Below are 12897 nucleotides of genomic sequence, written 5' to 3'. Positions count from 1 at the left end.
TGAGACTCTGTAGACCAAAAGTACCCTCCCACCAGGTGTTTCTCTTACTCTCCATCAGTGTTCTACTCCCACCAATAAACGTTTCTCATGCTTGCAGGAGGAATATGGTGAAGTCAGCTTGCCTGCTTTATAAGTCAGTGGGTGTTACAACAGTTTAGTACCCACGGATCCTCTGGGAATGAGAGTGCTGAACTGAGGTGTAGAAAGTAAGTAATGCTAGAACAGCCTGCAAAGCAAATATTTAATATATCCTTATGTTACATTATATATAGGATGAGCCCACCTGCCAACGTCAAGGCAGACCCCCCTAGGTCTGACGTTGGCAGGTGGGCTCATCCTCACATGGCCACTGGAGGCAACTAAAAAAACTCCATTTGTTTAAAAATACATAGGGATTAAGGATAGAGCGCAGGTAACTTGTTTTTCTTTGGTTTTTACTATATATTGGGGCTGATGTGTACTGTAGTCATTTGCAGCCGCCCAGTGATGGGAGTGAGCGCAGGACTTATCTTTCTGCATTTGGCTCCAGTTTATGGCTACCGGTTTCCTATGACCAACAAGCATGTATTCCTGACACTATAGTGCTAGAGTGGCTATTTAGATTCACATATATCTTTTCCGTGGAGTGAAAAGGTTATTTTACTTACCTTTTCTCCTCTGCAGCTGGCTCCGCCCCGCTGGCTGAGATCATCAGTCTTGATGATCTCAGCCAATCCAATGCATTCCCATAGGAAAGTATTGGGTGGTTATTGCGCATGCGCAGCAAAACAGTGCCAATAAACCTCTACTCCTAGAGATTCACTGAATCAATGCATTTCTATAGGGAGAGTTCAGTGTCTGAGATAGGAAGCACCTCTAGTCTGAGTGACTTTTTTTTTTACCTCTGAAAAGGTAGTGTTTACAGTGCTAGGACAACAGGGACATGCTATAGACACCAGAACCACTACATTAGGTTGTGTTGGTTCTGGTGACTATATTGCTGTTTAAAAAAGATTCTTCTTATAAAATGCAACATTGCCTAATGTGTGCAACAGTCAGCACTTTTCATACAATGGCACAGCCAGTAGTCTCCAGTTTAAGAACATGCTCAAGTGCATAATTGGAATAATAACCCGGTGAGGATCAGAGCAGGCAAATATATTGTTATCACAATAGTCCTAACAGATATCATAGTTATATCGGCTGAAAAGAGACATGCGTCCATCAAGATCTCCCATCTTACAACTATACAATATAAATATATCATTGCAGAAGGAAAGAAAACCATTTGCACTTAGAGGCCTCAGGTTACTAAACCAGATTACAATTTAGCTGTATCACGCTCAGTTACTTGCAATAGAGTGGCTCTCTGGCATTGAAGGGGGTTAAACAGACCATGGTCATAATGATTAAAATATGAGTCACTCTCAGTCGCACATCAAGAGCAGACTGCTCCTACATCGCACGTCACGGCAGAGGTCCTATTAACGCCTCAATTACTAGCCGGGGTCTGGACACTGTGCTAGTAAATTACTGGAAAAAAAGTTCCGCTGTCTCTAGGGTTTGCTAGACAATGCATCTCCATCTGTCTTTAAAAGGCATGTTTAAATACACATCTAGACAGCGCAATCTGTGCCTACGTAAATTATTATTACATGGAGAAAAGGAGAAAACAAAAGATATCCAGCTGTACAAGAAATACAATTCCCATAGTGCATCCCAGCATCATGGGAATAGTAGTTGTACAACAGCTGGGGTTTGTCCACCTCTGCCCTGTACTCAGTCCTACAATTTCTGTCCACTTATATTATTTACACCTATATTAGGGATGCCCAAAAGGTAGATCCCCATATATTTGAAAACTACGGCTTCCGTGATGCTTTGTAATTCCAGAGGTGTTTTAAAGGCACGTAAAGCATCATGGGAGCTGTAGTTCTACAACATCTGGGGATCTACCATTTGGACACCCCTGCCCTATATCATGTAGCCACTCATAAGAGTATTTAAATATACACACCCACTCTTAATTTGTAAACTAAACCATACACAAAAGCCATTTTCTATTTCACAAGACAAAAGGATGCCTAAACTGAACTTGCACAATACAAATGAACTGAGAGCAGATGATGACAATGGGTAATACTCTAACCATAGCTGCAACATATAAAATAATAACGATATAGCAACAGATCATCTCCATTTATCATTTGTCTGTGCCGGTCATGCTCCAAGTCATATAAAGGTAGATCTATAAAAGCAGGAGCAATTCTGGGGCATATTACTAAATAAGCAGCAATCGCCATGGGAACCAATACAATATTATTGTTGTTGTTGTTGTTGTTTTTTCCCCCCTCCTTTCTCTGCACTTTGCCCTTTAAATGACAACGGTGTGACCTTGATACCTTTCCCCCATGGTACTTGATTTATTCTAGGGATCTTTATTAAGCATGTTTACTGCAAGCCAGTATGAAATTAACTCCTTAATGCCAAATAAATAAAATCCAAGACGAAGACATGCCCTTGTTTCTCAAAGGGTGTAAATCATTGGCTCCCTGATGCAGCCTTTTTTAAGAATTCACAAATAAAAGAGCAGTATTGTCACAACTGTCTCTCACCCTGTACACAACCTCATTACAAGCACACACCTTAATTACTCTGCGATCAGCATTGCATTTTCCTAACTCAATGGCTCCCTCTGTCTATTCATGCTGCCCCTTAGTAGATCCCCAATAATCCACCTGTGCAGAGAATTTGTAGTTTTTTGCAGCAATTTAACCACTTAATATACAGAAGGATGAGGGCAGTCTCCATATATTTACTTCACACAGAAATCTATTAATTACCCATGGTTCCATTAGGACAGACCCCTCCAGCAGTTGTGGAACTACAACTCCCAATATTTGTTTTATCACCCTTATGGCTGGCAAACCATCATGGGAGTTGTGGTTCTCCAACAGCAGATAATCTATCCTGTGTCCACCCCATTGGATAATGTCTTAGATTCCCCCACCATGCTCGTGCAAGGAAGGCTAGGGAATTAAATGATAAAAGGCTTATTCACTAAACACCGAATTCTACTGAATTAAAATCCAAATGACAAAAAAACTAAAGGAGGAGGAGGAGGGGGCGAGCACTATGCTGATAGGTAGACATTATCCTATTATAGTGATGGTGACAGGTTATTTTATTTTAATATGACAATGTAAGTATGCACAATAGCCCAGCACGGATTAATGGGAAGTTATATTAATTAATATCAATTAGCACACATTCTGCCAGTATTCTGCAGGTGGATATTCTATACGGTCACAATTCGCAGTTTAGTAAATAGAGCGGTGATGGAGTAGGAGGGATGCTGGCATTGCAGGCTTTAATCCGGGCATCTCTTATTGTAGCTCAGTGACCCTGGCAGCGTCATCCTCCCACTCACCCACCCCTCCTCCTGTGTGAGCTCGGGGAGCGGTACCTACCTGGGCAGGTGTCTCCCGGTCGCTGTCTCTCGATGCCCGGCTCGCGCTCTCCCTCTCGCTCTCTCCTGGCACTGAGCGGCGGTCCCCAGTATCTCCAGACTCTCCGTGCGTCATCACTGCGCATGCGCGGCAAGCACCTGCCAGCGAGGGACCGACATCAGCGCCGACGGGAGACACTGCGCGTGCGCGCAGGCAGAGCATGACGGGAAATGGAGTCCATTGCTGTTAATGACAGGGCCCTATAAATAAGATAATGTTGCCTATATTGGATAGCAGTTGTTTATTTTTAATAAATAATAACTCCACACACACACACACACACCTTTTTTATTTTTTATTTTTAAATCTGAAGTGGTTCTGAAAAAGCAATAAGATACATGTATTTGAGTCTTTAAAGGGACACTCTAGGCACCCAGACCACTTCTGCCCATTGTAATGGTCTGGGTGCCAACTCCCACTACCCTTAACCCTGCAAGTGTAATTATTGCAGTTTTCATAAACTGCAATATTTACCTTGAAGGGTTAAGTCGTCCTCTTGTTGCTGTCTACTAGACAGCCACTAGAGGACACTTCTGTGTTCATGGAACACAAAAAGTGTGTTATAATGTCGTCACTGAAATCCCCATAGGTAAGCATTGAAAACATTATTCAATGCTTTCCTATGGGGAGATCTAATGCGCATGTGCGGCATTGCTGCGCATGCGCATTAGGTCTCCCCTGCCGCCGGCCGCGCATGCTCAATAGGTCTCCCCCGCCAGGGAGGAGCGTGGGTGTACCCTGACCCAGTGCCGAGGGACATCGGCACTGGATACAGGTAAGTCTCTGAAGGGGTTTTAACCCCTTCATCAACTTGGGATAGGGGGTGGGAGGGAGAGGGGAAACAGCAGGGGGTGTATTGGTCTTTTGTTACGGAACTCCTCCCGCTATGACTGATAGCAGCCAGATTGCTAGCAACATGTTTATAACTGCTCATGCACATTACTATGTCTAAGTTGTAGACGTTTTGTCAGAGATCAACAGGCCTTGGAAAAAAAAAACACAAAGTCTACAGAAATGAGGAATGGAAAAGTGACAATACTGTGTATATAGTGTAAATATGAATGTGTGTAGTACCTGTATGTGTAAACACAGGGGTGTAGAGAACCAATGAGGTGTGGATTGAATACAGGACTTAAAGGGACACTGTAGGCACCCAGACCACTTCAGCTAATTAAAGTTGTCTGGGTGCTGTGACCCTTTTGCACCGAGTGCTGCAATGATAAACATTGCAGTTCCAGAGAAACTGCAATGTTTACATTGCAGCACTAAGTCTGCCTTCTGTGGCTATCTACCAGACAACCACTGGGGGTCACTTCCGTAATCGTAACAGACTTTTGGTCCGTTATCGGACATGAGGACCTCCAGTGTCAGATTTTTCCCCATAGGAAAGCATTGAATCCTATGTGGAAGTCTAATGCGCGCACGGCATTTGCCGCGCATGTGCATAGACCCCGCTCATTGCGGGACTGAAGAGGATGCGTAGCTTAGACTACCCTCGGTGCTGGGATAAGGTAAGTAAATAAAAGGTTTTTAAAGCTTTATTTACTGAGTTGGGCGTGAAGGAGCGGGGAGGAAGAGGGATCGGTAGTGCCAGGAGTGCTTTGTATTACTGGTACTACAGTATCCCTTTAAACAGATAATATAGGAATCAAAACAACTTTAGCTTAAATGAACACTATAGTGTTAAGGATACAAAGAATCCCCCGGCCATGTAAAGAGATAAAAAAAAAATCCCATTAAACACTTATCTGATTCCAGCACTGATGTCCCTCTGCTCTGAGTTGCGCTCCTCTGACATCAGCCAATAGGGGGAACCTAAGGCACATGCGTGGCAAGCTGTGAGTGCCTTTGACCTTCCCCATAGGAAAGCATTCAATCAATCCTTTCATAGGGGGGTTTTAAGCACGTTGGATGTCCTCATGCAAAGTGTGAGGACGTCCAGCGTAGTTTCACAGAGTCAAACTCCATGAAACTGCGTTACTCTGCCATCCACGTTAAATCACTTTTGTTTTTGTTCATGCAGCCCTAGCCACACCTCCCCTGGCTGTGAATTACACAGTTTGCTAAAAAAAAACAATATTTAATTTTCAATCATATGTAACTTACTTTAGATGTTTTTATCTTCTGTATTGCAAATTGAGTTTCAATCACACACATGAAGCTCCTGCACAGGGTCTAGAAGGTTATCAACAGAGCATGAAATAAGAAATTCTAAATGAAATAAACTGTGCAATAAAGGAAGTATAAACATTAGATATCTCTTTATAGGAAGTGTTTAGGAAGGCTGCGCAAGTCACATGCAGGGAGGTGTGACTAGAGCTGTATAAACAAAGTGACTTAAACAAACTCCCTATTGGCAGATATATGAGCAGTGAGACTGAAGGGGCATGATCTACACACCAAACAGCTTTATTTAGCTAAAGTTCTTTTGGTGGCTATAGTGTCCCTTTAACCCCTTAAGGACACATGACATGTGTTACATGTCATGATTCCCTTTTATTCCAGAAGTTTGGTCCTTAAGGGGTTAATACGCTAAAATGGCTAAACGTACTTGTCTAACTTTTCCCATCTCCCATCCTCTTGAATTTGTGTCTGGCCCCACAGCAGTAGTTTGTAGTTGGCAAAAATATCCCTAAGCACAGTGCCTACACTGGTGGCAAAGCCCCCTATTGTTGTGGACCAGTTGGGACAATCCTCTGCACAACTATGACTACTCAATCGCAGCAAGAAACACAGACCGCCATGACTAATTTGCCTGAAGGCTCTGTACACCCCAGACGGCAGCCAATTGCTCAGTATATTAGCACACTACTCCCTAGTTGTATAGTAAGGAAATAGACCCAGGGTAGGTAACCTTCGGCACTCAAGATGTTGTGGACATGTCCCCTGATGCTTTGCCAGCATTACAGGAGATGTAGTACATCTGGAGCACAGAGAGTTTCCTACCCTTGGACTAGACCCAGTTGCTTTCTCCTGAACCACTGAGTCCTAGGTCCAATTACAAAAATGGCAGCTGAAAAACGAGTAACCCTGCAAGAAGGAAAGTTGTTTTTTTACACCCCTCACAAACATTTTTGAGGGGTGTATTTGTGTTGTGATGTCAAACATGCGCTCTTGGAGTATCGCACGAATTCTAGGTTAAAGTTCTAAGCCTTTCTATTAACTTACCATTTGTTTAAAACCATTTTCCCCCAAATTTCATCTTTATTAATTTTCTATATATATGAGGACAAACATAAAACCACACATTAATGTGAGCATAAAAAAACATTCATATATATATATATATATATATATATATATATATATATATATATATAGAACAACAATACTTCAGATATCCCACAGGTATTAATAAGGGATTTTAAAAGACAAACACATACTGCGGGATATATTTAGATAGACATAGAAGATTAAGAAAACAACATACTTCGGACGGATTAAACAACATACTTCGGACGGATTTTAGACATTAGCGAAGAAAGATGAAGAAAAGAAAATGTATAAATGTCAAAAACAGATATTAAGGATGGCCAACAAGGGGAAGGAACTTTATATGTTTAAATTCATTCACAGGGTAATGTTGGGTCTATAGTAATAAATCTATGGGTCCCAAATTTTATTTTATATATATATATATATATATATATATATATATAATGCCTTTAATTCTTTATCATAGAACATTTTTTCTGCATCTCATTGAAAATTTGTTTGGGTTTTTAATTCATCCTATGTTGGGATAGATTTGTTTCTCCAATATCTGGCTTGCCACATTTTAACTGCTGCAAAGACATTAATACATTGAAACATAGAATGTGACGATAGATGAGAACCATTCAGCCCAATTTTCTAAAATACTTTAATTAGTCCCTGACCTTATCTTTTAGCTAGGATAGCCTTATGCCTATCCCACGCATGCTTAAACTCCCACATTTTGTTAACCTCTTCTACTTCAGCTGGAAGGCAATTCCATGCATCCACTACCCTCTCTGTAAAGTAATACTTCCTACAAAGGTATTTGTTGTGTCTGCACGTAACGGGTAGGTCGACGTAGAATAAAAAGCCTTTTACAGTTAAGATATGTTCTACTGAGATGATAGTTAGCAGATGTTCTTCTATAGCTTTTTGATGGGGGCCAGATTTGGGCATTCACACCAGATATGGATTTGTGTGCCAGTCCAGATTGTTTTTTACATCGCCATCGAAGTTGAAACGAAATTTTGCAAGGTGTGCAGGGACCATATACCATCTTTGTGTCAGCTTGAAATTCTGTTCTGTTTGTGTAGGTTGATACAATGCATGGTCTTCCTAGTAGAATGCCAGGCATAATACCAAGTTTGTAATGGGACAAAAAAGGAGCAATCTGATTTGAAATATTATCCTTATCCAAAGTTTTGCTAATTGTAGCAATTAATTGTGAATTAAATTGATTATTGTGTAATACATCTATTACATCTGGTTGTAAAGGCAAATTTGAAGAAAGAACATTTTTTAACCCTATATATCTTAATATTTCCAGAGGAGAAAGGTTAAATTTGTCCTGCAAGGGGGGGCGGAGCCTGACCGCATAGCTGTCTAGACGTGGGGGACAAGAGCTCCTGCTAGGCGAGCAGAATAACGGGCATAATCGACGGCTATATAGCCCAAAGACTCATAGGGGTGCACTACCCATGTCGGGGGTGCACTCCTGAATCGAGAGATACCTCTCTGGAGCCCGTCGGAGTCAGGGGAGCGAGACGCCGGGTGCGGCCTACTGGTGTTGGAGCTGGGGAGAGGCGGCCTCTCCGGCACCAGATACCCCCCCCCCCACCGGATTTGCTGATCTACCATTACCCCTCCACCCCACCCCCCCGGACCGATGGGGGTTATCTCGGTCCCCCATTAAACAGGCGGAACGAGTTAGCAGACGGGCTGCAGAGCCTGCAGTGGTACTGAACTGCTAAGGCACACTCAAGATGGCCGCTCCACAGAGACCAAAGGGACAGAACACAGGCACCCATTCAGCCACTCACCTCCTGGAAGCCCTCGACAGACGCTGTCTGGCCCTCTGCTCAGCACTGTGTGATCGGGGAATTCCCTACAATCGAGCAGCGTGAGTGGTGGCCTCGTGGATCCGCCCTCCAACCCGCCGACGCCATTATGGGCTCTCACTTGAGGCATTCAAAGCGATCACCCGACCACGCAGGCACCAAAACCCGCCACGGCGGGAAACCAAACCAAGCAACCTGGGCGCACGCACCCGCTCCCACCCACACAGGAGCCGGGACACCAAGCAACCCCTAAACTCCAGCGACTCACCTCAGCAAAGACCCTTGGACCAGCGTGACACAGCTCTTCTCTCCCAGGCAGTGGCTGAACGCCGTGCCGCTACACAGGAGACAGCCTCACTGAAACACGTGCAACCCGAGGCTACAGCAAAATACCACGCCACAGCACAGAAGATCATGCAGAGAAAACAAGCCGGAGAGGGACTCACACCCAGGGAAGTCTTGCATGCCGCCTCACTGAACCCCCACTTTCAGGGTTTCTGCTTCCCAGACTTGGGAATTGGCTGACTGGACACAGATCATTGATCAGTAAAGTCCCTACTAAGCTAGAGACTTCACTATGCATGTTTATAATGCCTGTTTTTATGCAGTATTACTATTTTCTTTCTGCATGATATGTTCTCAAGTTTACTCTTTTTATTGTTTTTTACTTATTCCCAGTGGAACTAAAGCCTGACAAACATATATATACTTAAAAATACGAGGTAGGCCCCAGTGGCACAGTTCGCCTGATTACATTATAATAGTATCCCATTCACAAAATCTCACAAGCATGGCGACTAGTACGTTTTGTTGGTAGCTTAATCTCTCCCACACCTAAACAAGCCTCTCCAACTCCTGCCACTAGAGTAGAGATACCCCTCTGTAACATACCCCTAGATAACAACCCACAATCGTCCTCGTAGCACACGTGAGATTTAGTTATCTTACTTTATTTGGCCCGGAAAAAACAACCACTACACCAAACATGGATGGTACAGTTTTTTCCTTCAATACTAATATCGTGTCATAGCATGTTCTTGTGCCACACCATATGTTTGTGCTGCTTCCCTTTACCACACAATGTTTTGCTTTGTTCTCGCCTGTAACTGTAACTTTTATTTTAAAAATGGTACCCTAGCCTATGCCGCGCATACATAACTTACTTATATATAGCGACTAATCTAAGTCTACACCACACAAACTGTATACTATTTTAAGACGCCACAAGCTGACTGAATTGACAGACCAGCGATGTTGTCTTCAATCATATGCTTAACCAATACATCTCAATCGACTACTCTCATATCTTGAAAGCTTAAAAACGTGACACAACATACGTGTATAGTGTGGATTCACTAGCTTAACTTACCGAGCATCATAGCATTTTGTGTACCTAACCTGCTTAGATATGAGCCTGTTTGAATTTATCATTATCTTACTACGGTAACTTTTTAGTTTAGTAATTCTCAAGCATTTTTAGAAAAGTTCCTGCCAACAAGCATGTTATGCATAGATCGCTTAGACAGGAACGCTAAATCTGTTTATGTTATATAAAAATTGTGCCGATCTTTCCTCATGCTGACCAACTGTTAACAAATGTCTGATTATATACTTGTCAATGCTGTTGGGGCATGACGAGCCCTCTTGTTATACTTTCATGCACTACAAAAATAAAGAATTAAAAATAAAAAAAAAATAATAATTTGTCCTGCAAGTTAGAAAAAGAGTTTAGGAATTTGTTTAAAAGCATTTTTATTAGTGTTATAAACATAAATTATAATTGCCTAAAATGTTTAATGTCCTTATTGGTGTTAAATAAAGCATGAATGACTATGCCTAAAATTGACATATGGCACAGTGCTATAAAAGTAGGGCAGCCCTGACGTAGACCAAATGGGAAGACTGACAATTAGCCTGTAATTAATAACATATGCTATGTTTATTTCATTTTTTTATTTTTTTTTAATAAACAGATTGTGTTTTTTTGTTTTGTTTTTTGTGCAGAATAATAATAAATACAAGCTCGGGGTGCCCCAACAGCAATCCTCAAGTATATCGTCGTGCGTAACATCAGGAGCTCTAGAGAAGACATGCACATTTTTAAATATAATGTAGCACGCTATAACACGCTTAAATATTCTAAAGTAGCCAAGCATGAGATAGCTACCAATCACAGTAGTATGTAAGGGTAGACTTTAGTGGGGTAATCTGAAGTAGGCTAAAATATTGTGTATGCCTACTGTAGTCACTTATCATGAGAAACCCGAATAGCAGCCTTAAAGGAACACTATAGTCACCTAAATTACTTTAGCTAAATAAAGCACTTTTAGTGTATAGATCATTCCCCTGCAATTTCACTGCTCAATTTACTGTCATTTAGGAGTTAAATCACTTTGTTTCTGTTTATGCAGCCCTAGCCACACCTCCCCTGGCTATGATTGACAGAGCCTGCATGAAAAAAAAAACTGGTTTCACTTTCAAACAGATGTAATTTACCTTAAATAATTGTATCTCAATCTCTAAATTGGACTTTAATCGCATACAGGAGGCTCTTGTAGGGTCTAGCAAGCTATTAACATAGCAGGGGATAAGAAAATCTTAATTAAACAGAACTTGCAATAAAGAAAGCCTAAATCTAAATAGGGCTCTCTTTACAGGAAGTGTTTATGGAAGGCTGTGCAAGTCACATGCAGGGATGTGTGACTAGGTTTTATAAACAAAGAGATTTAACTCCTAAATGGCAGAGGATTGAGCAGTGAGACTGCATGGGGCATGTTCTATACACCAAAACTGCTTCATTAAGCTAAAGTTGTTCAGGTGACTATAGTGTCCCTTTAACGTTAACTTAAACTTACTGAAGATAACGGTGAAGCTGCCCAAGTTTAGAGCCACCTGCTGCATCTAGGGGAGCCAGGAAGGTATTATGGCTGTGTGACAGCAGTGAGGTTACAGAATGTTGGGCTGGGCAGCTTGTGAGGGTAAACAATGCGGCCCCACACCTTCCCCGGTAGTGGGCATGCTGGGGTAGGCATAACTACGATGCCTGGGGTAATCAAGTAAATGTGGAGGGCATGAGTCATGACAGTGGGCACACTATTGGCGGATGGGCGCCATGGTAAAGCTCTGGTAAGCCTTCTCCCCGGTAAACCAATATAATAAATAGAATACATGGTTAAAACATGAGACATGGGAACGAGAGTCAAGCTAAAATCAAGACATTAGAGTGAAGGGTTTGAAGCTGTGGTCAAGCAGTTTGAGTCAAGTCCTTGTTCCGGAGGACAAAGTTCAGCATCAGCCCACTCCTAGGCTTGGGAACTTGCGGTGTGGCTAAGGGTCAGTACGCAGGGGGGTGGGGGGGAGCGGGAAGAGAAAATCTGGCAACCCTCATGCCCCGGGCTGTGGCGAGTACCTGCATCGCTATACCACTGACTCAGGTGCCCATAGCTGAGTCCAAGTCCTTCCCTTGCAGGTTGCAGCAGGATCTCCGGGGTGTTCGCCGCATGCGGCGTTGGATCTTCTGTCTCCATGGATGATGCTTACAGGGTGAGTCTCTGGCGGCTCTCGGCCCAGGTGGGCTCACTGTAGAAGACATTGCAGCTTGGTGAGAAGTGGTGACCAACAGTGGGAACCGGGATAGCCCCCCCCCCGGTCCAAAGGGGGCAGGAGGCACGGATCAAGGGTCTCCGCTTTTATCAGAGAACCAGGGGATTGGCCGTCTCACCCTGGCTCCTTTAAGTGTAGGCCGCAAGCCTTGGGCCGGACTGCCCAGAATCGGGGGTGCTTGTGTGATGTACCGCCGTGTGCAGCAGTGGTCCCTGGTCTCGATTATCGCTTTGTGCCTTTAGCTCAATTCAAGTAGTTGCCAGACACGGGAGCTCTCGCTGAATACGTTTGGTCTGGTCAGCTGTCAGACTCGGCTCACTAATAAACAGATATTTTAAGGGACATTATAGGCACCCAGACCACTTCATCTCATTTAAGTAGTCTGGATGCAGTGCCCAGATCTCCTTAACCCTGCAATGTAAAACTTTGCAGTTTTAGAGAAACCGCCATATTTACATTGTAGGGCTGAGATAGCCTCTAGTAGCAGTCTTCCAGGCAGCCACTAGAGCGGATTCCTCAATTCACAAAGGACACTGCATGCCTTCATGGTTTTTGACTCCACAAAGATCATAAAGTTAATCTGCGTTCCACCCATGGCAGCACATGCATGTACAGCTCCCCTGGGCACCACTACTTGAGACGTCATCAGGAGGAAATACCAATGTGCACATGTGCCTGACCTGTGTGGCACGGAAATTGAGACATAAAGAGCAGACAGAAGCAGTTATCAGTGTGGAAGCAGTCATCAGCTATACACACTATTTAGACTTTGT

At 43.1% G+C, this 12897-nt stretch overlaps 1 protein-coding gene across 1 annotated transcript in view; it reads right to left on the bottom strand.

Annotated features, from left to right (window-relative positions):
• Window positions 1-3563, bottom strand: part of SGSM3 (small G protein signaling modulator 3) — an 80953-nt gene extending 77390 nt beyond the window's left edge. Inside the window, exon 1 of the mRNA XM_063426403.1 lies at window positions 3450-3563. The gene's annotated coding sequence lies outside the window, so the exon portion shown is untranslated. The remainder of the gene's footprint in view (window positions 1-3449) is intronic.
• Window positions 3564-12897: the final 9334 nt, after the last annotated feature.

This window comes from Pelobates fuscus, chromosome 7 (genome assembly GCF_036172605.1).
Source record: "Pelobates fuscus isolate aPelFus1 chromosome 7, aPelFus1.pri, whole genome shotgun sequence".
In the NCBI taxonomy this organism is placed as follows: domain Eukaryota; kingdom Metazoa; phylum Chordata; class Amphibia; order Anura; family Pelobatidae; genus Pelobates; species Pelobates fuscus.
Note: the sequence above shows the minus strand (reverse complement) of the source record. Positions and strands in the feature narration are given on the sequence as shown.